General features: G+C 41.4%; 1 pseudogene; it reads right to left on the reverse strand.

Annotated features, from left to right (window-relative positions):
* Window positions 1-22,884: 22,884 nt before the first annotated feature.
* LOC119842179 lies at window positions 22,885-23,859 on the reverse strand (annotated as a pseudogene).
* Between the last annotated feature and the right edge of the window lie 3,931 nt (window positions 23,860-27,790).

The following is a 27,790-nucleotide window of genomic DNA, read 5'->3' on the forward strand; positions in this document are numbered from 1 at the left end:
CAGTGACTTGGACAATTGACACCTCTCAGCAGGGAAGCAGAGCAAAGGTCCCAGCTGGTGAACAACAGAGTGAGAGGTGACAGAAAGGGGATAGGAAGTGGCTCTTTGGGAGAGGCTCAGCTGCTCCCACCTGGGACTGACAATGGGACAGAGAGAGAAAGCCTGGGATGGAGTCCATAGCAGCTTGGCTGGCTGATTTCTCTGGCTTGGCCAGATGGACAGTGTCTTAACATTTATTTCTCTGTGCTAACCCAAGGATTTCTAGTTGACTAACAAATCCTACTCTGTTTTGGAAACATTGCCTGGTGTCATGGCAAATATTGGCTGAGGTGTGATTAGTCCCTGAAGCGTGTACTGGCTAGGAGTCTATCTCATTTGCACTCCCTGGGCAGAGCTCGCAGAGTGAAGCAGGAGGGCTGGGGCCCAGGGGTCCAGAGACTTATTCTTGGAGGCATTGTGGTTACCCTGAAGAAAGAGTGGGACCCTTTGTGGATCCACCAAACTGAAGGGGTTCCTCCAAAGGATTGTTTAATATATGGGGCATAGCACAGACCTTGCTATTATTAATTAATATTAATTATTGGTAGTAGTATTCTGTAAATATTCTTATCTGATCTACACTGTCATGGCACCACTCCTCCCAAAAAGACCATAGCTGAGAAGGGATCCAAAATGTCTCCCAGGAAAAAGGCTAAGAAATGAAGTCAATGGAGCTACACCTTGGTAAAACTAGAGTGATTTCATATTCAGGCCCAAATATTTAGGGATTTGACCCGTTAAGTCAATGGAGAACCATTCTGTCACTTTCAAATCCCATTAAGAAAGTTTGACTCAACTTCTATTGAAGGAAATAGAGATAATCCACTGGATTTCAATGAGAGTTGGATAAATGCAGCTGCATTAAAATAGTGTACATTTACAATAGCACAGACCTAATTTCCTTGAATACCACTCTAAGAACAGGCCTAAACCTTAACTTTTGATATCCAAGCCTGAGTATTTCATAAGTTTGAACTGATTGAGTAATAGGCTGTGATGTATCAGGAATAGAGAGGAGCCAAGGTTGAAATTTTCAAAGACACTTAATGAATGGACACCCATTTTCCATTAAAATGATTGGGAAATCAGTATCTAAATGCCTTAGGCAGCTTTGAAAATCTCAGCCAATTATTTAGGGTCTGGTTCTTCAAACTCTACTTTTGCTAGCAGCCCTTACTCATGAAAATATTGCCCTGGAAATTTGTTCAACTGGTCAAGTAAGTAAAGATAACTCATGTGCATAATGGAGTTGCAGACGCAGGCCCTTCTAATTTGTCAAGTCCCATTGAGCACCTTGTGTTCTTCTGTTACTCCCACTGGAAAAATTAATCAGCTGAGGAGCCTAAAATATGCACAGAAGTTGGAGACGGGATCCAAACATCTAAGATCTGAATCTAAATTTTGGGGCTTGTACTAATGTCTAACAAAAATCTTACCATCAGTGCCAGAGTGAACCAGTGCTGCTGTTAGGAGACAGGTTTCACTCCTGCCTTTGCCACTGACTTTGTGTGATCTTGGGCAAGTCACTTTATCTTTCCAGACTTTACTTTCCCCATCTATCACAATGAAGTTATTCGCAAAAAGAAAAGGAGTACTTGTGGCACCTTAGAGACTAACAAATTTATTAGAGCATAAACTTTCATGAGCTACAGCTCACTTCATCGGATGCATTTGGTGGAAAAAACAGGAGAGATTTATATACACACACAGAGAACATGAAACAATGGGTTTATCATACACACTGTAAGGAGAGCGATCACTTAAGATAAGCCATCAACAGCAGCGGGGGGGGGGAAGGAGGAAAACCTTTCATGGTGACAAGCAAGGTAGGCTAATTCCAGCAGTTAACAAGAATATCAGAGGAACAGTGGGGGGTGGGGTGGGGGGGAGAAATATCATGGGAAATAGTTTTACTTTGTGTAATGACTCATCCATTCCCAGTCTCTATTCAAGCCTAAGTTAATTGTATCCAGTTTGCAAATTAATTCCAATTCAGCAGTCTCTTGTTGGAGTCTGTTTTTGAAGCTTTTTTGTTGAAGGATAGCCACTCTTAGGTCTGTAATCGAGTGACCAGAGAGATTGAAGTGTTCTCCAACTGGTTTTTGAATGTTATAATTCTTGACATCTGATTTGTGTCCATTCATTCTTTTACGTAGAGACTGTCCAGTTTGGCCAATGTACATGGCAGAGGAGCATTGCTGGCACATGATGACATATATCACATTGGTAGATGCGCAGGTGAACGAGCCTCTGATAGTGTGAACGGAACCACTAACCCAGGAACCTATCCTTGCAACAAAGCCCGTTGCCAACTCTGTCCACATATCTATTCAGGGGATACCATCATAGGGCCTAATCACATCAGCCACGCTATCAGAGGCTCGTTCACCTGCGCATCTACCAATGTGATAGATGCCATCATGTGCCAGCAATGCCCCTCTGCCATGTACATTGGCCAAACTGGACAGTCTCTACGTAAAAGAATGAATGGACACAAATCAGATGTCAAGAATTATAACATTCAAAAACCAGTTGGAGAACACTTCAATCTCTCTGGTCACTCGATTACAGACCTAAGAGTGGCTATCCTTCAACAAAAAAGCTTCAAAAACAGACTCCAACGAGAGACTGCTGAATTGGAATTAATTTGCAAACTGGATACAATTAACTTAGGCTTGAATAGAGACTGGGAATGGATGAGTCATTACATAAAGTAAAACTCTTTCCCCATGGTATTTCTCCCCCCCACCTCACCCCCCACTGTTCCTCTGATATTCTTGTTAACTGCTGGAATTAGCCTACCTTGCTTATCACCATGAAAGGTTTTCCTCCTTTCCCCCCCCCTGCTGCTGTTGATGGCTTATCTTAAGTGATCACTCTCCTTACAGTTTCAGAGTAGCAACCGTGTTAGTCTGTATTCGCAAAAAGAAAAGGAGTACTTGTGGCACCTTAGAGACTTTGTTAGTCTCTAAGGTGCCACAAGTACTCCTTTTCTTTTTTCTCCTTACAGTGTGTATGATAAACCCATTGTTTCATGTTCTCTGTGTGTGTATATAAATCTCTCCTCTGTTTTTTCCACCAAATGCATCCGATGAAGTGAGCTGTAGCTCACGAAAGCTTATGCTCAAATAAATTTGTTAGTCTCTAAGGTGCCACAAGTACTCCTTTTCTTTTTGCGAATACAGACTAACATGGCTGCTACTCTGAAACCTGTCAATGAAGTTATTGATACTATTCTGTGCAGGTAAAGGGCTTTGAGATCAAGATGAAAAGAGATAAGCATTATTTCTAATCTAATGAAACCCCCTTAGACCACCACATTACTTGTCTAACAGAGATGGGTTTTGAACACAAGACTGGAGGCACAGAGATATTTTCAAGTGGTCTTTGGAGACAGAATACATATTGGAGGCAGAGACTTTCATGTAAATGTTAACCCTATTCATTATTAGTAATAATGATTAATTATTATAGACTAAAATGATTGTGGCTTTTGTATTTGGTCAAAGCTGACAATCACGACTCAGGGTTTTTTGAAATGCTCAAACCCTGAAGTGATGGAGTGATGGGGAATATAAGAAATTAACATCTCTGCTCGGTGAACAGCTGTCATTGCATATTGGTTGGGTATCATCTACTCCTGAGGTGAATAACTTGCCAAATGGCTTGAGGCTATCTTGTATGTCCTATGGGCTCGTGAACTTCTTGCATGCCCAAAAGGCTGTTGAATACAGCTGAAATATGTGAACATTATTTTAAAATCATATTTATATTTTGGAGGGTTCAAAATGGACCAGTTTTCTAATTTTTGTGAAATTTTCCCTGATATTTTTAGCAAACATTTTTATAAACATTTACAGAAATTAACGGCTAAATATTGAAAGCAACATCTTGTAATCTAGGAAAATATCTGAGCTTCAGGATTTCTCCAGTGTTAGGCGATGTAATGAAATATCAAAGCTGTATCTTACGTTGGGATTTTCAAAGGGGTTTGTGCTAGTTAGATGCCCAGATCAGCCAACCGCAGCCTTACAGGAAAATACGTGGAAGAAAGATTGCAAGTGGCAGTTACTGGGATGTGTGAGATCGAGATTTAAATCCTTGCTGTGCCTTATTGAGCGTAGGCATTTGAACCGCATTCTCTCACATCCCAGGTGACTGCTCTAACCAATGGGTTATTGTGAGGTGGGTCTCTCCTTTTTCATGAAATATTTTGAAAGGTCTCAGTTTCATCCTGCTGTGGGACAAAACCAAGACATCTTTCACTAAATGGAATTCTTATTTCCTGGCCAGCCCTAAGATATATTCAAGCCTTAAGTCAGCTCAGCTCTCAGTGAAAACAATGTGAGGTTTTCCTGAATAAGGAATGAGATAGAACATTATGATTTAATATGGGATTTTTGAAATACCCCAATGGAGTTTGTTGTCATTTCAGCAGGATATCTCCCTCCCTTAAGTTTCTTTCAAATTCCCAACCTCAGCACATAGGTGAAATTCAGAAATGCTTTCTCAGTCTTTACTCAGATAAACTCCCTATGAAGACACTAGAGTGGGTTCTCCTCTGCCTTACATCAGTTTTACACTAGCAGCATTAGCCTAAACAAGTTTACTCTTGATTTACACTAGGTTAGTAAGGTCTGAATAAAAAGTGAATAACTATTGAGTCTGGACTTCATGTGGAAGCACTGGAATGGGTTACCTAGGGAGGTGGTGGAATCTCCTTCCTTAGAGGTTTTTAAGGTCAGGCTTGACAAAGCCCTGGCTGGGACGATTTAGTTGGGGATTGGTCCTGCTTTGAGCAGGGGGTTGGACTAGATGACCTCCTGAGGTCCCTCCCAACCCTGGTATTCTATGATTTGACTGATGTAAATTAAACATCACCTTTTCAGTTTTTCAATGTTTTAGTTTCCTCCTCTTCCCTAACTTTTTCTTTCTATTATTTTATCCTTGCATGTAACCATAGTTTCATGAAGTTGACATTCTAAGGTGCATATTTTCCTTCCAGATCAACTGGTGTTGAGTGCAGATTTTTATCCAGAGAGGAAGATTTTGCCACACTTTCTAAGGCTAACTAGAATCTCAGTCTCTCAGTGTTCGCATTGATTTCAATGGGATGATGGGCAGAATAATTTGCTACGGAAAGAGCAGCAGAATCAGACCGGAATGAAAGGAAATCACAAAGAGAGATGAACAAATAAGAGATGTTTCAGTTTGGGGGCGGAAACCAATAATATGAATGAAAATCCAGTTGATTAGAACTGAAATCAATTTTTTAAAATGGTTCAGACAAAAAACTTTAAAAAATAATCATTTCAAATCAACTGAAACGTTCTGAGTAGACTCAAAACACAATGTTTTTTTTATTCAGCCATTTTGCACGTTTTCATCCTTTTTGTGTTTTTTAAATTGGCCCAATTAGTAATCAAAATGTCATTTCAAATTGAAAATTCAAACAAATATGTTTAGGCATTTTTGAAACAAAATGTTTCAAAATGAAATAGTTGAAATTAACATTTTGAAGTGATCAGAATGAAATATTTCAACACTTTTGATATTTCCTCCCCAATAAAAACTATTCACTGAATTCAAGATTCATTTGGTGTATAGTTTAAGGCCCCCCAAAATGCATTCTTCAGTGAAACAATATTCCCAGGTCTTATCACAACCATAGAGTAACACTACATTTTGAACTGTTTGAATTCTTTATTTCATGGCCATTCCAAGATGAATTCCATCTTTTCCCCAGCTTGCACCCATACATTAATCAAGCACCCTATGTTAATTTAATAATTAGTGACATTTATGTTTCTTGCTCAGTTACAATCAATTTTCTGGCAGAATCAGGAATGTGATAAAGCCTGTTCTAAGATGTAATTGAAATCTTTGTGCTTTAAAACAATGTGAAATATATGTCATAGTTTAATTAATTAATTAAAATAATAACAATGGCTCGTAGTACTACTACTTTCCATATATCTAGCATATAAATCACTTTTCACAGTTGAATAAATATCATCATTATTATTTTATAGATACAGCTATGGATCTCATTATGTTTTATACTTATCCTATGCTAAAAGGTTTACTACATAGACTGAGTAAGAAGTGCTTAGCTGAAAGGCAGTTTTGATCCTTCTCTTAGCTCCAGTTAAGGTTATTATGAAATCCCAACTCTCTATACCATAGCTTCAACTCCCATAGCTCTGGCTTTCATACCCACCTCTGCTTTATGCTAAAAACCATTTGGAGATGTGTTACCTCACACACATCCTGCTTGGAATCTCAATTGTGGTAGTAAACACACACACACACACACACACACACACACACACACACACACACACCTAATCAAGACCTTGGAGACCTTGGAGAACTACTACATACTAGAATACTAGCCTAGCTGCTTGAATTAGTCCTTGTGCAGCCACTGGTTGGCCAACAAAAAGTGACACGACAAAGTTCTATGAATTAGATTATTAGAAGGAAAAGAAATCCAGCGTCTACATGCTGATTTAAACCTAGCCCTGCTGGGAGTTCCGATAAGCCAAACCTAGCTGCATAAGGACTAACCAATGATTTTCTCACTCTCTATGAGCTTTGGTAGGTGACTCACCTCTGAGTGACACTACATGTCCTGTTGAGACCACAGTTATCAACAGAGCTCAAAGTTCACTGGGAAAAGAGTTCTGAAACTTGAATTTGCTGAGAGAGCTGAGAACTCAACTTTGCGGCTGAGATCACATAATTCATGTAAGAACATAAGATTGGCTAGACTGGTCAGACCAAAGGTCAATCTAGCCCAGTATCCTGTCTTCTGACAGTGGCCAACGCCAGGTGCCCTAGAAGTGGTAATGATCAAGTCATCCATTCCCTGTCACCTATTTCCAGCTTCTGGCAAACAGAGGGACACCATCTCTGCCCATCCTGGCTAATAGTCATAGATGGACCTAGTCTCCCTGAATTTATCTAGTTCTTTTTTGATCCCTGTTATAGTCTTGGCCTTCACAATATCCTCTGGCAAAGAGTTCCACGGGTTGACTGTGTGTGAAGAAATACTTCCTTTTGTTTGTTTTAGACCTGCTGCCTATTAATTTCATTGGGTGACCCCAAGTGCTTGTGTTATGAGAAGGAGTAAATAACACGTCCTTATTTACTTTCTCCACACCTGTCATGATTTTATAGATCTCTGTCATATCCCCCCTTAGTCGTCTTTTTTCCAAGCTGAAAAGTCCCAGTCTTATTAATCTCTCCTCGTACAGAAGCTGTTCCATACCACTAATCATTTTTGTTGCTGTTTTCTGAACCAAGTGAATCTTGGTGAATCTTGTTTTCTGAACCAAGTGAATAATCTATTTTTAATTCCGAGGAATTATTTGAAATATTGAGGATCAGAGAACTGATTTTTTCATACCTTAAGGCTGGGATTTTCAAAGCAGCTAAAGGGACTTAGGCACACAAATCCCACTGAATATCAGTGGGAGCTGGGCACCTAGGTGCCTTGGAAAACCAGATGATGATGATGATTTTGCATTCTAGTGGACAATAATGGAATAACCTGCCCATAGAAGAAGTTTCTTCTTAACCCCTCTCATGTAGGATATGTTTGCACTGCAACTGGGAGTGTGCTTCCTAGATTGGGTTGAAAGACAAGCATTAGCTCTGCTTGAGATAGCATGAAAAAATAGCAGTGTTGCTTGGGGTAGCACTGAGGGAAGCGCTGCTCATCCACCCATGTACCCACAGGTTCTGGGTGGGGTTGTAGATATGATGCTAGTCCCAGCTGCCACCAGTCCTACTCCTAGCTACGCTGCTCCTGTTCGTGCAGAACCATGTCTGTCTACCCAAGCTGGAAAACGTGCTCCCAGCTGCAGTGTAGATGTACCTTTACTGGCAAGGTTATGCCTCGAAACAGAAGGTTCATATTCCATATTTATTCTAGGACTTGTTGGGAGATTTCCATTAAAATGTTTTTCAATGGGAAAATTAATTCTTGACTAAATGGAAATTTTCATAAAAATTGCTTTTTGTGGAATATTTAATTTTTTTTGTCAAAAAAGAAGACTGAAAACTGACAAAATTTCAGTTTTTGACAGAAAACAAAAATATTTACACACAAACTCTTTTCCGGTTTTCAGGCAAAATATGTTGGTGTTTAGAAACCATGAAAAAATATTTATATACAAAAAAGTATTTCCATTTTAAAAACTTTAAAACAGAAACATTATTTACATTTTGGAAAATGTTCTTGAAAAGAAATTTGACCATTGCTACTAAATCCTATATAATGTAAATAGGGGTCTTCTCATTATACATATAACCCTTTTTAAAACTGTTCTAAGCTTATGGCCATGCTAAATATTATGTGGTAATGAGTTTCACAGGGTAACTTATCTCTGTGTAAAAAGTACTCCCTTTTACCATTTTTAAAAATTTACTGTTTTCATTGAATGGCTCGTTGTCCTTTATTATAGAAAAGGTAAACAGAAGCACATCCAGTTCTCCTTTAGTATGGGATTTATTATTTTATATTATTGTCAACTTTTTTTTCCTGTTACAGAATTAATATGTATTCCATGTGCAGATGTTTTAGAATTTGTAATCAAAATATTTTTCAGTGGAAAATGGCTTCATGAGTAAAGGGATTTTTTTGATTAACATATCCATTTTCTTCTGCAATTTCAGCAAAACGCCAAAATATTCAGGTTTTTGGCAACAGAAAAATGATTTTTTCCAGGTTTAAAATAAAAAAACAACAGTTTTTTATTGAAAAAAAATCCAAACATTGTGTGTGTATGTGTGTGTGTGTGTGTGTGTGTGAAACATCCTTTGATGAGTAGCTGATCTGGGTAGAAATCAGACCTTTCTAGGGCCCATCCAAGACTAATGAACTCCCACGGGACCTGAAAACCATCACAAACCTCTTCACCTTCTGCTTAAATGGCCAGATGCACTAATTACACATGCTTTTTCTACCATAAACACAATATTCCCCCAAAATATAAACAAAACTCTGCCAGAACAAAGTGCTCAACTGCACTCACAATCCTCACCCCCCAAGCAGATGAAGAGAGAGAACGAAGCAAGTTAAGAATTATTGGTCACTTCACTCGACACACAAATGGAAGTTTCTCAGATACTACACAGATGAAAGTGGTATGAGAACATCCACAGAGCAGAGTAGCAAGAGCCTTACCCAGTGGAGGCCCGTCCATATCGGTGACTGGGCAGTCACCTACGGTGCCAAGTTAAATGGGGTGCCAAATTCAAGGAAAAAAATCAAATAAAAAAAATGAAAAAGATGAAAAAAACACAAATAAAATAACGAAGATGTCATTATTTCAATTCATGTGCATGTATGGAGGGAATATGAATTATAATTCATTTCTCTACATTTCTGAGAATTTATTAATATGTCAATTCTTTTATTTACTGCAAAAATAAATAATATTTTAGCGAATTTTTTTTTCAATTTGCAACTTTGGGTCAAGATGACCCACTCCGCAATTTTGATAAGCAATAACTCAGCCACAATTGAAACACATCTGCCAGCGGCAAGATCTGCAGTGCTAGTGACACCTAACTCAAATATATATCAAGGTCACATAGCTGGAAATTCATGTAGAGAGGAGATATCGCGAGTTGGTACATGTCAAATGGTCATTTTAACACACGTCACAGGTAGATGGTTCAGAATCAAGCAAATACTGTGGAAAATTGTGTTTCTTGGTGCCAAAGAATAAAGAATAATGCCTTTCATCATTATAAATCCATTATTATAAATCTAAGTATCTTTAAGCAATATTAAACCTTAGCCTTATTATCGGGCTGTATAATTATGAACTTTTCTTTCTTATAACTGGTTCACATGTAATAAATAAGGTCGATAAAAGAAAAGTAACAGTGTTAACGCTTAATACACTACGTAAGTGATGATGTCACACTCCAAGCGGGTAACCGTGAGGAAGGGGATTACTGTCCAAACAACCAGTGTCGGGTTATAACATCGAAAAGGTCATTTTGTTTCCATGTAAACGCTGTAACTAACTATTTTAATAAGTAAGTGAATGTATGCTACTAATCACTGAATCTTTAAGCAGTGAAAAGACATGTTGGGATGGCTGCAATGTGGTTTAAATCGCTAACAATGTGGTGGGTGCGTCAGCCATCCTTAATGCTATAATGCTTGTAGTCGGGAGCACAGTACATAACAATATTCAAATGCCCCATGGCAGCAAGAGGAAAAAGAAAACCCTCAGGAGCTGAGTATTGTAAATGAAAGGCTGAGAAGGAAAAGGACCAAGCAAAACAGCAGGGATCCTTCCTGAAATATCTTCTTTTTAATCCAAATAAAGATGGAAGCAGTTCACAGCATCCAGATGAAGGAATTTTCCTTGGAGAGGAGGTTAGCTCACGACCGCATGGAAGCAATTTGGAACATCAAGATGAAGGTATATTACTTTGAGATGAGGGTAGCTCATATCCACAAAAAAGCAGTTTGGAAGCTCAAGATGATGGAAATTTACTTCTAGATGAAGGCAGCTCACAGCATCAGACTGATATGGAAGTGGAGAAAATTTATTCACCTTCAGAGACACAGGCAGAAATTGAAGTAAATGAAGTAGAAGGAAGAAAGGATGAGGAAGTTACAAACAAGTTATAGTATGGGGATCCAGCTTCATGGCCCAGTTGGAATGACAGTGTGCGGCAAATTCTTGTGGAACATTGACCTGAATAAGTTCATGAATTTCCTTTCCCTAAGGATGGAAATAAAAGAAAATTCTCTGCTCAGCATTACAAGAGGAAACTCATTAATGGGGAAGAAATTCATCGAAACTAGTTACAATATTCAGTGTCAAAGGATTCTGTGTTTTGCTTTTGCTGCAAGTTGTTTAGAAATCAAGCGATTGGTACATCACTTACTGAAAATGGTTTCAGAGTAACAGCCGTGTTAGTCTGTATTCGCAAAAAGAAAAGGAGTACTTGTGGCACCTTAGAGACTAACAAATTTATTTGAGCATAAGCTTTCGTGAGCTACAGATGAAGTGAGCTGTAGCTCATGAAAGCTTATGCTCAAATAAATTTGTTAGTCTCTAAGGTGCCACAAGTACTCCTTTTCTTTTTGCGAATACAGACTAACACGGCTGCTACTCTGAAACCTGTCATTATGCAAGGCACTGAATTTAGCCATATACAGTGGAAATTGGTCAACTTGATGAAAAAACTTGTACAGATACAGACAGACATCATCTTCCTCTCCAAATGCAAACAGATGAAAATGGTTTGAAGGACTGGAAAAACATATCTTCAATTCTCTCTTCACATGAAAGAAGTACAGAACATTTGGAATGTTTTCAAAATTGGAAAGAACTTGAATTACGATTGAAAAAAGGAAAAACTATCGATGAAGAAAATTTACTTGTGATCAAGGAAAAAGAAGAACATTGGCAACAAATATTAAAGCGCCTGATTGCTTTAGTGAGAGTTCTCGGTGGGCAAAATTTAGCATTCTGCGGCCATGGTTGAAATGAAAAATTATACACTCCAGGTAATGGAAACTTTTTAAAATTTGTTGAATACCTAGCTTTGTCATGAAGGAGCATCTACTGATCATGAAACACAGGTTCGTTACTTAGGAAAAGATATGCAGAATAAACTGATTCAAATCCTAGCAAATGCCATTAAAAAGAAAATTGTAGATGCTACCCATTCTGCAAAATACTTTTCAACACTGGGCTGTACACCAGATGTGAGTCATGTTGAACAAATGATGATCATTCATTTTGTGGATAAGGAAAAGCCTGCAGATGAAGATAATGTTGAAATGCTGATAAAGGAACATTTTTTGGGTTTCGTACCGCTGAAGGAGACAGATGGAGCATTTATGACTGAAACTATTCTACAAGAACTTGAAACAATGTCATTATCCATTGAAAAATTATGTGGCCAAAGCTATGATAATGGGAGTAATATGAAGGGTAAAGACAATATTGTGGACAAAGGAGAATGTTGGAAATCAATCCTAGGGCCTTTTTCGTTCCTTGCCATGCGCATTCTCTGAATTTGGTTGTCAATGATGCTGCTAGATGCTGTTTGGAGGCAAGCAGTTTCTTTGACCTGGTGCAATGTGTTTATGTGTTTTTCTCAGGCTCAACATGCCGTTGGGAGATTCTGACCACCATGTGAATTCTCTAATGTGAGTTCTCTAATGTGAATTCACCACGTGAAACCACTTAGTCAGACAAAATGAAAGAGTCACATTGATGCTTTGAAGCCTCTTCGCTATGAAATTGGAAACATTTATGATGCCCTAATTGAAATTTCTGTTGATACTACCTTTACTGAATCATCTGGAAATATGGCACGTTCAGATGCAGAGCTCTTGCAAATGCCCTTTCCAAGTTCAAATTTGTGATTTCACTCATTTTGCGGTATAATATCCTTTTTGAGATTAACCTCACTAGTTAGCAGCTTCAGGAAAAGAACTTGAACATACTTTCTGCTATTCAAAAACTGCAGCAAACTAAAAATATTCTGGAGGAATTCAGAAGTGACAAAGGGTTCGAAAGAACACTGCTAGAGTCTCTCAAGCTTGCTGAAGAAATAGACTTTCTGACAGAATTTGAACCAGAGCCATTTTGCATTCAGCAAAAGAAACAGCAGTTTTTGTATGAAGGATGAGACACACCCATTCAGAACCCAAAACAAAGGTTCAAAGTGAATTTCTACTTCGCAGGCCTTGATACTGTTATTCACTCAGTTGATGAAAGATTTCGACAGATGCAGCAGCTAGAGTCAGTATTTGGCTTTCTATATGATAGCCACATCTTGCAAAAGAAAACAGAAAATCAGAAAAGAGAATTTTGTAAAAAACTGGAGTCGTCATTGACTCATGAAAATTCAAAAGATATTGATGCTACAGATTTGTGTAGTGAGCTTCAGGCTTTTTCAAGATGACTAAAGAAACATTCCACTCCTGAAGAAGTACTGAAGTTTGTTTGTGAAAATAAACTCACAGACAGTTTTGCAAACATTTTTATAGCTCTGTGCATTCTTTTAACTTTGCCAGTTTTTGTAGCTAGTGGGGAACATAGATTCTTAAAATTAATAAATTAAAGTTTAAATAAGTTTAAATAAGTTAAAATTGATAAAATATATCTGCGTTCAACAATGGTGCAAGAGAGACTTATTGGACTTGCCACAATGTCAACAGAGCATGAAATAGCTGGAAGACTGGATCTAAAAGAACTAATGACTGAATTTTCAAAACTTAAAGCAAGAAAAGTCATGTTTTAAGAGCCCAGAGTGTTTTTTATTCAGAGTGTTTTGTAAATACAAGTTAAAGTTCATTGAAGATTTTTCTTATTTCTTTTTATATTGGATGTGGTGCTATTGGCATTTAAAGCACGATAGCATAATGGATGATTTTGGATTTGTAATAATAAAATTATAATTAACATTTTTAATGCATTTTTATTTGAAATCAGGCTGTCATGTACAAATCTATTCTGAAAATTTTGTGTCTCTATTTTTTGTGATCCCAGAAACATTGGTTGGACAGATGGATGGATGGACAAACAGAATAAATAAGCCTCTGTTTAAAAAAAATGCTTAAAAACATTAAAAGGAAAAAAGGGGCAAAATGTTTCCCAGTTTACCAAAAACCTCAGCCTACATCTGCCCTTGAGGTTTGGGGATGGGGGCACCGATTGCATGGTTCGTCTAAATGCCAGTTGCTGGCAGCTAGTCTAGGGCTGCCCCTGGCTGTACCTGTGGACTTAAACACTGAATGAAGAGGACATTTCATCAGAGTATGGGGATGTGATATGGAATCTTTCCTCTCTCAGTCAGCAGTGGCAGTAAGGGGTCAGTGGCTAGAAAATTGAAGCCACTGCTAGGCTGCACAAGGCCTACAATACAATGATGAGAGGAAGAGATGATCCGGTAGCTAAGGCATTGGACTGGCACTCAGGAGACCTGGTTAAAACTCCTGATTCTACCACAAACTCCTTCTGCGATCTGAGGCAAATCCCATAATCTCTTTATGCCTCAATTTCCCTCATTGTTCCTTTGTCCTCGTTAGATTGCAAGCTCTTGGGAGCAGGGACACATCTCACTATGTGTCTGTGCAAAACCCAGACCAATGGAGCCCTGATCTCACTTGGAGACTCTGGGTGCTACCATCATAGAACTAAAAGGATACAGAAGAAAGCCCTGTCCTTCGCCGTCCCACCCCATGGTCCTATCCAATTTTATCCCATCACTGCAAAGCCCTTTCCCTCTACTGCCCCTTCATCCTATGTATCCTCCATTTTGATCTGCTCCCCGCTTACTGTTACTGCCTCTATGTACTCCCACATTATTACCCCTTCTTTCTCCTTCATTATCTCCCCACAAATAATCTCATCTATCTATTTTACTATCTACCTATCTATGTTTCATGACACCCTCGTCACTGTGTAGCTGAGAGCCTCACCCACTTCTTCTTCTTCTCTCATTCCCTTATTTTCCCACTTGCTGTCCAGCCCTTTCCAGGAGCTCAGAGATGCACAATTTGTATCCTTTCCATCTTCCCGCAACCACTGTCCTGACACTCGCCCCCCACTGGTTACCCTCTGCAATTGGAGCAGAAACCAGCCAAACCTGCTGCTGCCCTTACTGAGCCAACCATCTCAAGGGACTGTGCACCAGGTGCTCAGCTGAGAACTGGTGGAAGAGAAAGCTGATTAAAACATACCAGTTATATATGGAAAGAGGGTTCTTACCCAATAATGCTTTTAGGTTTGGAGGTTCCTCAGTTCAAGCACAGTGTCAGCCAAGATGACAGCTATCACACACACACACGTGTTGATTTCAATGACATTTTCTACAAGGGAATGTGTTGATTTCAATGGACTTTCAGGAGAAAGTCAACACAAATTCTTTTATCTTTCTCATTTCATTTTGAGAATGAGGAAACATTTTGTGCTGATAATGTTGAAACGTTGTTTTCAAAATGTCAAAACTTTTCATTTTGATTTTATTGTTTAGAGATTTATCCTATGTTTACTATAATATTATATTTTATATACACTATATTTAAAATGGCCTTTTATTTTTAATATTGCATATATTAGGTGTAGTACTCTATATAATATTATGTTTGAATGTTTTTGAAATAAAATGTTTAGATGCTTCCAAAATGATTTTTTTCAGAATTTCCATTTTGTACTAAATTTAAACATTAGACTTTTCATTTGGTTCAGAACAAAACCATATTTTGAAATATAGGTATTTCCCACACAATTCCATTTCCCAACCACCCCTAGTGGAATGTATTGGTGCTCTGGTGACACCCTGGTTTGTCCCTGAACCAACCCCAATGTGTGACCTCTTGAGGGGCCTGATGGGGCGATGGGGTGGGAGGCATCTCTACCACTTTTCTACCAGCCAAGATCTTCCCCTGATGGTGGCAGTGTCCAAAGGCCAGTTACCACTTATATAAGGATCCTTTGCCCTGCCAAAATCACACAAAGGGTCAGATCAGTGGCCAGGTCTTGCCCAATGGCCCATCCTTAGGAGCTTGATTTACACTGTGAGACCCAGAGGAAGATTGTACCTTAGAGACATTTATTTTTTTTTATTCATTGATAGTAACAACATGGATAGGAGTCAGCATTTGTGGGCATTCCAACTCATTTCAATAGACGTTGCTCCTCACACATTTTGTTGTCTCCCAAATGAAGCCGATGCATAGGTACAAACCCCCGTCTTGCACCTTGGTGTAATTATTTACACCTTTGCAAAGTATTGTCCAGCATATAGGGGAACTGAGCTAGGAGTCAGGAGATCTGCATTCGATTCCTCTGCTACTGACTTGCTGTGTGACTGTGAGTAAGTCCCTTCCCCACTCTGGTTTTATTTCCCCTCCCACACTTTGTTATATTTATTTGAATAACAGTAACATGTACAGGCACCGACTAAGATCCCAGTCCCAGTGTGCTCTGTACAGTCACACATGGGACATAGGCCTTGCCTCTGAAGAATTACAGTGTAAAGAGATAAAGTGTCACATTCTTATTGTAGCATTCAATACCTGCTTTAGGGAGATGGAAAAGCCCATGCCAGCTGCAAGGCAGTGGAGAATCAGGCCCATAGGTCCTCACCCTGCAAACTGCAGGATTCACCATTTCCCAGGGAGATCAATGAGAGATTTGTGCTCAACACCCCAAAGAATTATGTCTTTGATAGCAATGTACATATGTTTTGTATGCATGGTTGAGAACAAGCCCCAGTATTCTTCACAAGGTAGAAGATGCTTAATGGAGTGTTGTGGATCATCTTTTGCTAGCTTCTGACTTGAGGTGGTTGGGATGTTTCGAGTGTTGAAAAAATAGCTGAAATTTTAAAATAAATAAAAGGAGGAAACAAACAAGCTTCTGAGACCATTGCTGATATAAAACAAAGAGTCATAGAACTGTTGGAAGGGACATCTAGGGGTCTTCCAGTCCATTCCCACTGTGATGGGTTCGGTCACATAGACCCTCTTGGGACTGTCACCTGATGTACTGAAACTACCTCTGAGCCCATTTTCCCTGCCAGCTTGGGACTCCGGTACCCTGCCTTGTTGAGCCAGACATGCTAGCCTGCTGCAACACAGACTCAGGGTCTGAACCACGTCCCTAAAGCTGAAGGCTTTAACTGAAAGCCACTCTGCAAGTATTCCTGTCTCCAGGACCCAGAAACCCAGCTCCCAATGGGATCCAACCCCCAAATAAATTTGTTTTACTTTGTATAAAGCTTATACAGGGTAAACTCATAAAATGCCTGCCCCCTATAGCACTGATAGAGAGATAAGCACAGCTCTTTGCTCCCCCAGGTATTAATCACTTACTCTGGGTTCAATAATAAACAAAAGTGACTTTATTAAGAATAAAAAGTAGGATTTAAGTGGTTCCAAGTAATAACAGACAGAACAAAATAGGTCACCAAGTAAAATAAAGCAAAAACATGCAAGACTAAGCCTAATACGTTAAGAAACGGAATACAGGTAAATCTCACCCTCAGAGATGTTCCAATAAGCTTCTTTCACAGACTAGACTCCTTCCTAGTTTGGGCCCAATCCTTTTCCCTGGTACAGTTCTTGTTAGTTCCAGCTCAGGTGGTAACTAGGGGATTTCTTATGACTGCAGCCCCTTTTGTTCTGTTCTACCCCCTTTAATAGCTTTGGCAAAAGGCAGGAATCCTTTGTCTTTCTCTGGGTTTCCACCCCTCCTTCTAAATGAAAAAGCACCAGGTTAAAGATGGATTCCAGTTCAGGTGACATGATCACATGTCCTGTGAGACTTCATTACCCACTCACTGGCACACAGATATACAGGAAGTCTTACAAGTAAACAGAGCCATTTACAACCAATTGTCCTGGTTAATGGGAGCCATTGAGATTCCAAACCACCATTAATGGCCCACACATTGCATAAATTACAGTAGGACCTCAGAGTTATATTTCATATTTCTAGTTTCAGATACAAGAATGATACATTCAAACAAATAGGATGACCACACTCAGTAGATTATAAGATTTGTAATGATACCTTACAAAAGACCTTTTGCATAAAGCATATTCCAGTTACATCATATCCAAACTTATACATATTTTTATAAAAATATGGAGTGCAACATCACACCCTCCTCCTGAACTTACTGCCAGAGATGTGGACACTGTCCATGGTGGAATCAGTACTTGTAAAATCCCTGTTTGTCTTTGGTTACGCATTCTTCCAGTACCTTTAAACCCTGTGATGTCATTCACAGGTGACCTAGCAAAGTTCTGGATTCCTGGTACCTGGGTGCCTGAAAACACGTTGAGGTGTAGCATCGCTAACAGAATGCAGACAGCACTATCTGTTAATGTGTAGGTGTCTTGGCATTCAGCCACCAATGCCATGAGGCAGAGTCCCTCAGTTTCCCCTTCCACACAGCAGCATAGGCCCGTTATGCTTCTGCTATTGTGCAAGCTCCAATCCTGTTTACAGGTATAAGCTGAAAAGGAACATGCGTGTGGGACTGTCTTGTTACTGTCCCTAGCATGTATAAAAGTATTTTCCACAAATGAGGTATCTTACACATCTTTAAAAGGTTTACCATTAGTATTAACCCATAGATGAAATAGCAAAAGACACAAGATTAACAGCCAATTTATGACAGACAGCCTTTGTTCACACAGTTTGGCTTGTTCAGTGTCTATTCCATTTTTCAATCCCTTTGTGTATCATGATAGGTGCTCAGATACAGATTCTTCTGCCTCTTTGGAGAAGGCTCTCAATTCAGGCATGTGTTTGAGGCTTTGGCAAGGAAAGGGTGCACTGCAACCATGCCTGCCCTCTGGAATCTCTTTGTGTTGGACCCCTCCCCCTTGTGAATCTTCCCAAATGCAAAGTTTTCCTTCTTACAGCCTTGAAGAAACAGTGATATCTCTCACAATGGTAGCAGGAACAACATTTTTTAATGGAGTGCTTTGGATTGGTAAGATTCCCTTGGTTACCCCATTCTCTGTTTCCAAAAGGTTAGCTGGGTGGACATGCCCCTCCAGGAGATCTGACCCCCAGTCTTCCCTTAAAACCTGATCCACAAGTGAGGGGTCTGGCATTTCAGATGCAGATCTTTCACACTCCTCCTGGGGAAAAGCCTTCCTGCAAAAGGTGGGCAGACCCTCCTGTCACCACTCACCTTCCATCTGGACTTCCCTCTCTGGACTCCCCTCTGAGGCAGACACTCCTATGTCCTGAAAAAGGAAAGGTGATCCTGTTTAGCTGTGGGCTCACAGCTACCAGTTATGACAGACCCTTTACAGGTCAGCAAAATCCCCACCCTCCTTTCACTCAGGTTGGGCTTGCTTCCAGCTACAGTGCCCTTGGGGTCTGTTCCCAACGCAGTGATCACCAGGACCCCAACTTTCATCTCCAGGATACATGTCTCCGGGCACCCCAGGGCAGGACCTGTCCCCTGCTGACCTGCAACTTCCTGGCAGTCAGCAGCTGGGAAGGCCTCCCTGTTACAAGGTGGAACATTCCCCCTCCCCCAGGGACATGATCACAGGAGCTGGCTCTATCCAGCCCTTCCTTCAGGCACTTGCCTTGAGCCCTGGGGCTACAGGAACTGATTATGACCATCCCTGCTGCTACTGAGAAATTAAAGAGACACTCTTCTATTTTCCCAGAAGCACATGTGACTTCATCCTCCCCTCTGAGGCTTTTAGCACAAAATTCCTTTTGTTGGTAAATAGTTACCAAGATTCTTTCTTGCTGCTAACAAACCCTGGGACAGATTCTGCCAATCAAAAAAATCATTCCCCAGTAGAAATGGTGCAAAATTGTGTGCAACTCTGCAACAGTCAGTTCAGCCTGCAAATCACCAGTTTCCATGTGTACCTTAACTAAAGGTGCAAGGACTTTGTAACCTCCCATCAGTCTAATTCTGCCATTTTTCCTGGTAACAAATTCTTCTCCTGGATCAGGTTCTTCCTGACCACACAAATTTCTGCACCACTGTCTCTCCATCCTTGGAGCACTTTGCCATTAAGCTTAACAGCATGCATATGCTTACTGCCTGGTTGTGCAAAAACAACCTTTACAAATCCTGTGTGGTAAGTGGCAGTAGCCTGGGATACCCCTGGGCTCTGAGAAGCAGCAGCTTCATGTGTTACCTGCTGCCTGTTTCCACTCAGCCAGGGACATTTATTTCTCAGGTGCTCAGTGGATTTACAATGGTAGCACCTTCTGGGCTCCTCTGCGTGTACAGGAGACTTGGGACGAGTAACAGGGGAATGGGAGGTGAAGGTCCAGCCTCCTTTTCCCCATGGGTAAAATGGTGATTCTGCTTTCCCACAACCCTGTAACCCTTTGCCAGGGGTTTATGCTTAATTGCAGCTTGTGACTGCTCGTAAGAGTCTGCAGACCCAGCTAATTCACCCATCAAATCCACCTTTTTGTCCCACAAATACTGTTTTACATCATCACTGCACATATTCAGGAACTGTTCCTGAGTAACCAAATCACACATTTTTCCAAGCTTGTAATTAATGCCTTTTCCCCTCACCCACTTGTCTAACAAATCTCTCATTTCATTTACATAAGCCACATTACTCAATCCAAATCCCCTTTTAAGACTCCTGAATTTTACCCTGTAGGTTTCAGGTGTAATCGTTTTAAAACCAGTTCCTTAAATTTACCATAGTTTTAAGCATCAGCAATAGGCATCTTATTGAATATGTCCAGAGCTTTCCCAGACAATTTTTCAACTAAAGTGGTCATTTTTTGATCTTCAGGAATCGCATGGAGAGTGCACAGTCTCTCAAAGGTAATGAAATATTCGGCAGTATCACTGGATTAATCATACTGCTGGCATAATTGTTCCCATGTGTGGATTTTTGGGGAAGTAGAGCCAGCTGCTGAAGGGTTTTATCTCTTTCACTTCATTACAGCCAGTTCATGCTACTGGGTCTCAATTTGGGCCTGTATTTCTCTGTCTTTTAACTCCAGGCCTCTCTCTTTCCTTCTCCTTCTGGGAAGCTTCCTGGACTTCAAGCTCTTGGTCTTTTAACTCAATGGCTCTTTTGTTAGCAGCTTCCTCCCTGGCTTCAGCTGCTTCTTTGAGCCTTATTTGAAACTCGCGATCCTTTGCCTTTTCCTCCGCTTCCAGTCTGGCCAGCTCTAATTTCGTAGCTGCCTCACTGGTAGTCATTTTCCTGCTTTTTTGTGCTTATGTCCCTCACCCAAAATAAACAAACAGAAAATAAGAAACCAGTAACCACTTTGTTGCTGGCACAAAAGCCCGAGGCAGGCAACAGCTGGATTTGTTGCCCGGTGTGTGTCACCCAATAATCACAACGGGGTGGAGAAGTAGAAAAGTTTATTTGAAGCTTCAAGCGATACAGGGAGACAACAATCTCAAATCCTGCACACCAGTGCAAGCAGTTACACATATTTTATACATTCATTCTTTAGCATACTTATCCAATAGCAAGCTGCCCTGAGTATCCATATAGCCAATCCGGTATACCAGCCAGTTCCCCTTTTTCCTCTTATCATCTATTCCCCCATATATGCAGTTGTTTGTTCAGCACTATCTAACATTCCTGTCCTGCTTGACCTAATCTTGCTCCAGCCAGTCTGCGCCTTCAATACACTGTTGCAAACTTCTCAGCGTGACCGCTGTGAGTGTCTCCAGGCAGAAAAGGGAAGGGGGAGCCATCTGGGCCTAGATTGAGGGGGGCTTCATCGACACTTGTGGTCTTCCATCCCTTGAGTTACCTAGTGGCCATGCCCAGTGTCCCCAACAACTTTGTCTGTTCTCCCCACTTTAATAGCTTTGGCACAAGGTGGGAGTCCTTTGTCTCTCTCTGGGTTCCCATCCCTCCTTCTAAATGGAAAAGCACCAGGTTAAAGATGGATTCCAGTTCAGGTGACATGATCACATGTCCTGTGAGACTTCATTACCCACTCACTGGCACACAGATATACAGGAAGTCTTTCAAGTAAACAGAGCCATTTACAACCAATTATCCTGGATAATGGGAGCCATCAAGATTCCAAACCACCATTAATGGCTGTGACAGGGTCGGGCCAGATGGCTACAGGAGAGTGTTAGAAGGCAGATATATTAGTCCCAGATTAAGCAGGTCCATTTTCCCTGGGTGAGGTAACAGGGGCAGTTCCAGAACAAGAAGGAACTTGCTGGAACAAATTCAGGCAGGCAGGCTAATTAGGACACCTGGAACCAATTAAGAAGCTGCTAGAATCAATTAGGGCAGGCTGACTAATCTGGGCACCTGAGTTTAAAAAGGACCTCACTTCAGTTTGTGGCGTGCGTGCGAGGAGCTGGGAGCAAGAGGCACTAGGAGCTGAGAGTGAGAAAATGGACTGTTGGAGGACTGAGGAGTACAAGCATTATCAGACACCAGGAGGAAGATCCTGTAGTGAGGATAAAGAAGGTGTTGGCAGGAGGCCATGAGGAAGTAGCCCAGGGAGTTGTAGCTGTCGCACAGCTGTTCCAGGAGGCACTCTAGACAGCTGCAGTCCACAGGGCCCTGGGCTGGATGCCAGAGTAGAGGGTGGGCCCAGGTTCCCCCTATACCTCCCGCCTCCCAACTCCTGATCAGACATAGGAGGAGTTGACCTGGACTGTGGGTTCCACCAGAGGGGAAGGTCTCTGGGCTGTTCCCTGACCCACATGGTGGATCAGCAGAGACTGCAGGGATTGTTCTCCTCCCTTTCCCCATGCTGGCCAGTGATGAGGTTAGCTGAGTGAATGGCAGGTTTGAGCCACTAGCAAAATTGGCCAAACTGAGGGCTGCCGTGAATCTCTGAGGTGAGCAAATCTGCCAATAAGCGCAGGACCCACCAAGTCAGAGGAGGAACTTTGTCACATGGTCCACACTTTGCATAATTACAATAGGACCACAGAGTTATATTTCATATTTCTAGTTTCAGATATAAGAATGATACATTCATACAAATAGGATGACACACTCGGTAGGCTATAAGCTTTGTAATGATACCTTACATGAGACCTTTTGCATAAAGCATATTCCAGGTACATCATATCCACACTTATAAATATATTTTTATAACAATATAGAGTGCAATGTCACACCCACCACCACCACCATCCCCTAAGGCAGGATTAAATACACCTAGACCATCCCTGAAGCTGAGGAGCAAGAGTGGAATTAAAAGCTGGTAGAGGAGAAGACTTCTACTGTAAGGTTAATTATAAATAAAATATGGGTCCTGATCCTCAGGTGGCATGTCTTGGTGGAGTGCCATTGACTAACTTAGACAAGGGGTGGATTTGCTTTATGTGCTGTTCTCAGTCAAATTTGTTCTTCAGAACAATTCTCAAGTCACCGCCTGGTGTCCTTTGCAAAGGAAAGCACTTGTCAACGGAGTCCCTCAACACCTCCTTGACTTATTGGTTCCTGAGGCTGAATATGAATGAATTGAGCATGGGAGTCACCACTGTCGTCAGCATGGATGTCACCTTGTTAAGACTCATGGAACGGTCTTGAGAGGGCCTGACATAGATGAATATGGAGGTCCCATAGTCAATGGTGATGATGGTGAAGAGTAGGTGGAGAAGGCTTTGATCCTGCCCTTCGTGGATGGGATCTTTATGATGGTGGCTAGAATGCAGATGTAGGAGACGACTGGGCAGCAACATGCCAATTGCCACAGATGCTGACACCACGAAGTCAACCAGTCCGATGAGGCGTATGTCACTGCAGGCAAGATGCAGCAAGGGGGTGCTGCTGCAGAAGAAATGGTTGATGATGTTGGGCCCACAGAAGGTAGCTTGGCTTTCATTGCAGTTGGTATGAACATGGCCAGGAATCCCCCCATCCATGAGCAAATCACCAGCAAGATGAAAACCTTTCTGCTCATTATGGTGACATAATGCAAGGGGAAACAGATGACCACTATCCGTCATAGGACATCACAGCGAGGAGTATGCATTCCATGCAGCCCAGAAGGAAATAGAAATAGAATTGGGCCAGGCAGCTGAAGAATGAGATTGTTTTTCTCGCTGAAAGAAAGTTCCACATCACTTTGGACATTATGGAGATAGTCATGAGGATCTCAATGAGGGACAGGTGGATGAGAAAGAAGTACATGGGCGTGTGAAGGCGGCGATCAGTGCATATCAGCATGATGATGATGGGTTCCCCATGAGTATGATCACAATGAATGCAAGGAACACCAGGAAGAGGACAATCTCCACTTCTCGAGGGTTGGGGAAACCCACCAGGATAAATTCACTCACCACGATCTGATTCACTATCTTCATGTTTTTATACCTGAGCAATACAGCAAAGAGACAATCAGTTACTGGCACATGGTTCACAAATATCAACCAAATTTTGGTCTCTGTGTGCTCAAGTTTAGACACCATTGGGCAGCTACATCACCTCGGTATCTTTGAGAGTCACACTTTATGGGCATCCAGCTTGAGAAACCTAGTGATGAGATCTTCAGAAGTGCCCTACGCTGACCTAACTCTACTCCCATTGACCTCAGTGGCACATGAATAAGGCTGTGTGTTTGTCATGGAGGTCACAGAAGTCACAGATTCTGTGAGTTTCCGTGACTTCCATGACTTTTGCAGTGGCCGGTGCAGCTGGCTCAGGAGCTACCCGAACACTAGGGCAGCCCCTGGGCCAGCAGCCGGTGCAGTTTGGGTGTGGGCTCAAGGCTGGTCAGGGGTCTGGGGTGTGGGGCAGCATTTACCTCAGAGGGAGGGGTCTCCCCGGAAGCAGCCAGCATGTCTTTGCAGCTCCTAGGCAGAGAGGCCGGGGGCTCTGTGCACTGCCCATGCTTGTAGGCACTACCCCCGCAGTTCCCAATGGCTGCGGTTCCCTCTCAATGGGAGATGCAGAGCCAGAGCTCATGGCGAGGGCAGTGCATGGAGTCCCTCCTCTCCTTCCCTTCCCCAAGGAGCTGCAGGGACATGCTGGCCACTTCGAGGGAGCTGAATGGAGCTGTGTAGAGAGCCTGCCAGCCCCTACAACCTCCTCCCCCATCCCACCACCAGCAGGGGTCCCGGGCCATGCGCCACTGCCTGGCCCTCCCCAGCACCAGTAGGGCTCTTGGGCCGTGCACCGCCCTCCCGCTCCCACACCAGCGCTAGTGGGGGGCCCACCCCGCCAACACCCACATTGCCCATGGACTTCCCCTCCAGAGCACCTGTGGACCCTGGCCCAAGTTTTAGTTAGGGATATATAGTACAAGTCATGGACAGGTCAGAGGCCGTGAATTTTTGTTTACTGCCCGTGACCTGTCCATGACTTTTACTAGAAATACCAGTGACTAAAATGTAGCCTTACATATGAACCACTTTTCAAAGATGCATAGAGTGGGCATGCCAAAACTTCCTCAGCTGGTTATGCCATTGAAGGAAGTTCTTTAAACTGAGTAAAAATAGCAATAAGCCATCGATAATCCATCTCACCAGCATAGTGCAGAGTAAAGATGGTTGAAATGTTTCAGTGAAAAAAATTCCTGCTCAGAAATGGGATTATGTCAAAAATTAAAATGAATTTTTAATGGGAAATCTCTCTCTCTCTCTCTCTCTCCACACAGAGAGAAATTTATATATATAAATTGAGGAAATTAAGGCATGGGGGTAAGTGACTTGCCCAGTATCAGAAAAATAAATAGCACTAGCAGAGAACACAGGTTTCTTGTTGCTTAATCCTCTGCTTTAATGACTATATTACATTACTTAACACAGCCAAAAATGCAACCCAAGATTCCCACCCTCTTGTAACTTGCTCTAATCACCTGAACATACTCCATCTTCGACACAGGAACACATCCAGATGTCCTCACTCCTATCCCCTACCCCATGAAACTTTCACAACTAATCCCGACTCCCCTCCCAGAGCTGGGATTAGAAGCAGGAGTCCTGACTCTTTGCTTCCTGGCTCCAGCCACTCTAACTACTAGATACCACTCCCCTCCCAAGGCTAGGAAGAGAACCGAGGAGTCTTGGCCGCTATCCCACACTGTTCTAAACACACTTCTCAGACGATACTGTCCCTTCCCTGAGAAAGGAATGAAACTCTTTTTCTCCTGTGCTAACCATTAGATTATGTTCCAATAATATAGCTAAACTCTGGTCTTGTTAGAGGGCAGGAATAAGAACTGACTAACTCATCTTCCTCATTTACTCTGACCGATTGCAATTATAAGTATAGGGGACAAAAAGAAAACTAAATAGAATAAAAACACCAAGGTCCAATTCCCCAGCTAGTGTAGATCACCTCCACTGAAGCTCTGTCTAACTTAAGGGGCCAGATCTCCAGTTTGTGTAAATCAACGTAGCTTCACAAAAGTTACTAAGTCAGATCTTCTGCTGCTGTAAACTAGTTAATCTTTGACGTCAACTGAGAATCTGGTCCTTGATATTTTCATCTGTGGAAGAACTGGGACTTAAAATTGCATCATGCCAAAGGAACTGGATTCACATCTCTGCGCTAGCCTTGGTGCTTAGTGGGGAAGGGTGTGAAATCTACTGTACAGTAACCCTAGGATTCCCCTTGCTATGATGTTTTCAAAATCAGGTGCCTTTTCCACACTCATGTATCTTATTTTTTTTTTAATTTGACAGATGGCTTAGGGGGAAAAACATGATCTATCTTTCTTTGAAACCTGGCAACAACCCCCTCAAAAGAATTCTACTGAAAAGCATTAGCACAATTCAAGTGAACTGATATACCACAGACATACCCATCAAATAGTTCTTACTATCACTTTCAGTGGTGATTAGATTCCTTGATTCCCTTCTTTTCCCTGATGCTCACTCACACTGACTGTGAGCTCATCTCTTCTCTGTGTCTTAGTTTCCCTATTTATAAAATAGTAGTAGTAAAATTTCTCCAGAATCTATATTCTTTGAGATACTTGAATCAAAGATATTATTATGAAAAATAATAAAGTGTCTATTAATTATGATTAGTGTTTTCTTCTGAATTGATAAAAAAGCACAGCCATGAAATATACAAAACTCTAAATGATACCATACTTACTTTAGCCATTGTTATCCAAAGTGTATCTATATTTAAATCATTCTGTTGATTTTCTTCACCCTTAAGGGTGCTATGAAGGAAACAGTCCTGGTTCCACATGAGAACAGTAATCCAAAGTCCCACTTACATTATGAAGTTGAAAGACATCTGAGTTGTCTCCTACATTGCTTCAAAGTCATGAACCTCCAGCTACTGCACTACGATCCACATCTGCTGTTTTCTTATACGCTGGTGGAATACACCAATATCTTCTACCTGAGATGAGTTCAGCAGGGAATAGAGGAGATGAGCCATTGACAGCATTGGGTTCTTTTGTCTTTTACGTAGTGGAGATGCTGCCAACCAATCATGATACAAACCTTTGTGCTACAGGGTAGAAGTCACTGGCCAACCATTTAATGAAGGGGATTGGGAAGAAGCTGCTATGACATTCTATACCTTGGGGGAGCATCTTGTAACCCCCATATTCCTCATATTTATAGAATCGTGATCTTACATATAAAGCAGGCCTTGTAAGGTATCAGAGAAAAGGTTATGATCTGTTGAAAGTCATTTCTCTATCCATATATGTATATCATTAATGCATATGAAGTTATGAGAATAGTGTTGTGTGGTGTTAGAGGGCTTTGTGATGGGTTGGGTCACAAAAACCCCCTTGGGACTGCCACCTGATGTGCTGAGACTACCTCTGAGCCCATTTTCCCTGGCAGCTTAGGACTTCAGTACCTTGCCTGATTGTGCCAGACATGCTAGCCTGCTAAAAACACAGACCCAGGTCTGAACCCCCCCCCCCCAAAAGCTGCAGGCTTAACTGAAAACAGCTTAAGAAGTGTTCCTGTCTCCAACACCCAGATACCCAGTTCCCAATGGGATCCAAACCCAAATAAATCCATTTTACTCTGTATAAAGCTTATACAGGGTAAACTCATAAATTGTTTGCCCTCTATAACACTGATAGAGAGATATGCACAGCTGTTTGCTCCCCCAGGAATTAATTACTTGCTCTGGGTTAATTAATTAGTAAAACGTGATTTTATTAAATATAAAAAGTAGGATTTAAGTGGTTCCAAGTAATAACAGACAGAACAAAGTAAATTACCAAGCAAAATAAAACAAATACACGCAACTGTAAGCCTAATACAGTAGGAAAGTAAATGCAGGTAAATCTCACCTTCAAAGATGTTCCAATAA

Source organism: Dermochelys coriacea, chromosome 13, assembly GCF_009764565.3.
Source record: "Dermochelys coriacea isolate rDerCor1 chromosome 13, rDerCor1.pri.v4, whole genome shotgun sequence".
Lineage (NCBI taxonomy): Eukaryota > Metazoa > Chordata > Testudines > Dermochelyidae > Dermochelys > Dermochelys coriacea.